General features: G+C 41.6%; 1 pseudogene; it reads right to left on the bottom strand.

The window, feature by feature from the left end:
* Positions 1 to 3,138: 3,138 nt before the first annotated feature.
* Positions 3,139 to 3,982, bottom strand: LOC126945731 (nuclear transcription factor Y subunit gamma-like; annotated as a pseudogene).
* Between the last annotated feature and the right edge of the window lie 1,073 nt (positions 3,983 to 5,055).

Genomic DNA, 5,055 nt, shown 5'->3' with positions numbered 1-5,055 from the left:
CTAGAAATGTTATATGTGGGATATCAGTGGGATATGGGTTATTTAATTAAATAAAATATAAGAAATACTTCATTGATCACAGTAACCAAACCAACAAGAAAGACCTGGGATTTTTAAAACCACGTGCTAGTTATAACTACAACATGACTTTCATTAACAAGGTTTAAAGTTTGTTTTATTTAATGGCTAAACTTTTAAGATGTTTAGAGCAAGCTACGGCAATTGATCTATGAATGCCTATATGTACCTATATGATGCTTTTTAGTATTCTTTTCCTTTCAAAGGATTTTAGATGTCTTACATTGCCATCAGTCACCACCTCCTGTTATTTTTTTTTTCACCAAAAATCACTCCTTTTTTTCTATCCATCCCTTTTCATTTTCACTACCACCACTGTAATTATGTGCTTCTATATTGTATCAGTCTGGCAGAGTTTATTTGCTTGTCTATTTCTGCCCTACTCCTTTCATAGTCATCTTGCACATAAATGTTTTATTTATTCTGTTTGATTAAAAGCTTTTTAAAGACAAAAGCCAGCACAAAGCACATAGAAGATACTTGGAAGTTTTGACTGCATACGTAGGATGACAGATGGATGGATGGACAGATGGAGAGAATTTGAGATCCTCATTGAAGATATATTTCAACCACCAGAAAAGACTGTATTGTAACTATCAGCAGGGTCGCCAAAAGTGTGACATTCAATCAAGATTTTTCAGTGATTGGTTTTGCAGGAAGCAGGCAGAGATCAATTTCTGCTTAAGAAAATGGGAGGAAGCATATTTGGACAAAGGAAGAAGAAGAATAGCTATGCAAGTTCCATGAGTCATTGGCCAAATCAAGTAGGAGCCCGGTATTGTCTTTCAGACTCTCTGAAATCAGATAAAATGTCTGGGTCTCTAAGCCCCATCAGTCAGGGGACATGGGTTGCCAGGTGGGGTTTAACCAGGAGACACTCTGCAGATGAGACAAACTCTCTAGGAGGTGACAAAAGAAGGTAGTCAGCTGACAGAACTCCACGTAGCTGGGCAGCAAGTTCTATTTTGAAGGAGTATTTGAGAGGTGCAGTTTCATGTCTTCCACATTAATCAACCCGTTTTCTTTATTGTGGTAAAACAGACACAATAAATATACCCTCTAAACAATTTTTAAGTTGACAAGTACAGTATTTTTAACTATGGGCCCAATGTTGTACAGCAGATATCTAGAACTTTTTCATCTTGCATGGCTGAAAGTCTATTACTCATTGACAAAACTGCCCTGACAACCGTAATTCAATTTTCTGTTTCTGTAAGTTTGTTTAATTTAGTTATCTTATATATCCAGTATATGCAGTATATGTGCTTGTGATTGACTTATTTCACTTAGCATAATGTCCTCAAGGTTGATCCATGTTGTTGTGCCAGGATTTCTTTCTCTCTCTCTCTCTATTTTTTTGAGATGGAGTCTCGCTCTGTCACCCAGGCTGGAGTACAGTGGCGTGATCTCGGCTCACTGCAACCTCCACCTCCCAGTTTCAAGCAATTCTCCCTGCCTCAGCCTCCCAAGTAGCTGGGATTACAGGCACCTGTCACCAGGCCAAGCTATTTTTTGTATTTTTTAGTAGAGACGGGGTTTTGCCATGTTGGCCAGGCTGGTCTTGAACTCCTGACCTCAGGTAATCTACCCGCCTCGGCTTCCCAAAGTGCTAGGATTTCCTTCTCTTTTAATGCTGAATAATATTTGATTGTATATGTACCACATTTTGTTTATCTATTTCTCCATCCATGATCATTTGGGTTGCTTCCACATCTTGGCTATTGTGAGTATTGCTGCAGTGAACATGGATGTGCAAATATCTCTTTAAGATTCAATTTTTAATTCTTTTGGATAAATATCCAGAAGTAAGATTCCTGGATCATTATAGTAGTAGTGCTTCTATTTTCAAACTTTTGAGGAAACATAAGTGACTGCACCATTTTACAATCCCAACAACAATGTATAACGATTTCAATTACTCCACATCCTCACCAAAACTTGTTATTTTCTGTATTATTGACAGTGGTCATCCTAACAGGTATGACATGGTATCTCAATGAGACAATGGTTTGCATTTTCTTGATCACTAATGATGTTGCACGCTTTTTCATGTGATTTTTGCCTATTTGTATAACTTCTTTGGAAAAATGTCTGTTCAAGTCCTTTGCCCATTATTTTAATCTAAAATGAGTTTTATTGCATTTTATGTAGTTTGAAGTCCATGCAGCAAAGGGAACTAGCACAATGTTTAATGCATTTTAAAATAAAGGGGGGTGGGCAGTAAATGCCCAAAGTTCTAGTCTTCCTGGGTCCCTGGGACAGAAGGGTGTAGGAATGAGCTCACCCACTCTCTGTGGGGAATGAATTTGTCTCTTAAATGCAAGGAATGTTTCCATGGCCTCAGGATACAGAAACACAGAGCTCAGGGGTGAAAGCAAGGGAAGGGGAAAGGGTCACTGGTGAAAACAAAGCTACATACATTCACCTAACTCAAACTGAGAGTAGCAAAGGTGGTAAAACTTGGGGGCAGCAGTTGTTCCAAGAGTCAGGAAATATAGGACACTCCTGGGGAGATTTGCACCTAAAAAGAAGTGGCAGTGAGAACCAAAAAAAGGAAAACCAAAGGGGGAAATATTTCTTAAACCATGCTCTTCAGGAAAATGCCATAAATATGTCATTTAATATTTTCATTTCATAGCATTGGACACACAGCTCGACATATTGAAATATTGACTCCTTAGAGGAAAATAAACGGAAAAAAGAAAACAAAAAGAATTACATTTTTCTGTTGCAGAATCTCGGGCCCCAGGCATGAGGCCCAAGTGCCCCAGTGTCCTGGCCTGCGGGAGGTGCTGAGAGGTCAGCCGGGTCCTCTGGGGAGGGAGGCTGTGCCCATAATCCATAACCATAAGGCTGTATGGCAAAAATTGTCTTGGGTGTCCTTGGCCTTGTCAGCTCAGACTCTCAGTCATAGGTCCCTTAGGGGTCCTGCCTGTAGGAGAGCTGGTTGACTGACTGGTTGAACATGCGCTGGGTGAGGTCCTAGTCCACAGGAATGGTGATGTGTTGGAGCTGGTAGAGCTTGTGTCCATCTGTGACCTGGTTGAACCACCACTGTCCTTACTGGACCTCTGTCTCTGTAATCTGTTGGGCATTGGTGGCAAGCATCTAGATCTGTTTCTGCACAACTTCAGTACCTGATACAGGCTGGACTAAGAGAATATATTCTAGCTGGCCTGACTTCAGCTGTACTGGGATTTTCTGGATCTCTCCTGTTTTAGTTAATCTGTTGCATAACCTGCATAATCTGTTCAGTGTCACTCTGGGACTGTTAGGCTTGACCCTGTGGTTGGGCCTGGACAATCTGCACCTGCTGACCTTCTCCAACCTGCATTGTCAGGGGCATGATCTGGCCCTGCTGAGGCTGCATGATGATCTACCCAAGCTGGATGGTGGTCATAGAGCTGGTGCTCTCCTGGCCTTGCTGCTGCCCCTAGACTTGGACCGTGGAGGGTTGCTAAGCCAGTGTGAAGTAGTACTAGATGGGCTTGGCAGGAGTTATAGACTGGTGCACCTCCTCCTAACGCTTTGGAGGGTTCAGTTCATCTGTGAAAACACTATCAATGAGAAAGTCAAACTGATCTAATTTTGTAATTCCCATAGTGACATCATTTCCTTATAGAGTCCAGTGCTTTTTAGTCTCTGTGTGAATCTAGGCTCAAAGAGTCAACTCTATGATAAAAACCTGGGCTGCCTTGGCAAAGAGCACAGGAGCTTCTCTACTGATCATCTTTATATTATTCAGTTTCATAATCTTCTTAATACCAGCCGTGGAAGTTCCTGCACTAGTAAATCTTTCACTGTTAAATTCTGGATTTCTTCCAGGATGTGAAGTCAACAAGGACTGTAGGCTTTACTGGGCATTACTGCTGCTAGTGCCACAAAATCCACATTCTGTGAACATTTTGAAAAATGCCTCCACACAGGAGTCCAGGGAAGAGCAGGAACTCTCCCTGCACTCCTGCTAAGCAGGGCAATGCAGAGGGCCCAGGCAAGGTAGATAGGGAAGAAGCAGGCATTATGGAGAACAGAGGGTGTGAAGCAGGGGCTCAAACAAGATGGCGACCATGGCATTTGCACATGGCCCTTTTTTTTCCTTCCCGCTTCCTTGGCACCTGGACTCCCAGTACGGTGCAATGTGCAGAACCTTTGACCCTTTTCTTTCTTTTTTCTTTTTTTTTTTTTGAGACGGGATCTGACTTTGTCGCCCAGGCTGTGGAGTGCAGTGGTGCGATCTTGGCTCACTGAAAGATCCACGCCATTCTCCTGCCTCAGCATCCCGAGTAGCTGGGAGTACAGGCACCCGCCACCACGCCCGGCTAATCTTTTTGTATTTTTAGTAGAGATGGGGTTTCACCATATTCGCCAGGATGGTCTTGATCTCCTGACCTTGTGATCCAACCGCTTCGGCCTTCCAAAGTGCTGGAATTACAGGCGTGAGCCACCGCGCCTGGCCCCTTTGACCCTTTTCTAGTCATGCTTTTTAATGTTATTGAATTGTAGGAGTTCTTCATATATTCTTTATATTAACTTCTTATCTGGTAAGTGGTTTGTAAATATATTCTCCCATTTTGTAGGCTGTCTGCTTAGTATGTTAATTATTTCCTGTGCTGGCCAGAAGTTTTTAAGTTTGATGTAGTCCCATTTGTATATTTTTGATTTTGTTGCATGTGTTTTGGGTGTCATATCCAACAAATCATTGCCCATTCCAATTTCATGAAGCCTTTCCTTAGTATTTTCTTCTAGGAGTTTTACCATTTCAGGTCTAACATTTACATCATTATTCGTTTCTAAGTTGATTTTTGTATATGGTGTAATACAAAGGTGCCTCTTCATCCTTTTGTGTGTGGATAGTAAGTTTTCCCAGAATCATTTGTTGAAGAGACTATCATGCCATTGTGTAGTTTTGGCACCCTTGTCAAAAATCAATTGGCCAAGTTCATGAAGGTTTATTTCTGAACATTCTATTCTGTTTCA

Source organism: Macaca thibetana, chromosome X (genome assembly GCF_024542745.1).
Source record: "Macaca thibetana thibetana isolate TM-01 chromosome X, ASM2454274v1, whole genome shotgun sequence".
NCBI lineage: Eukaryota > Metazoa > Chordata > Mammalia > Primates > Cercopithecidae > Macaca > Macaca thibetana.
The sequence above is the reverse complement of the archived record's forward strand: the minus strand, read 5'-3'. Positions and strand labels throughout refer to the sequence as shown.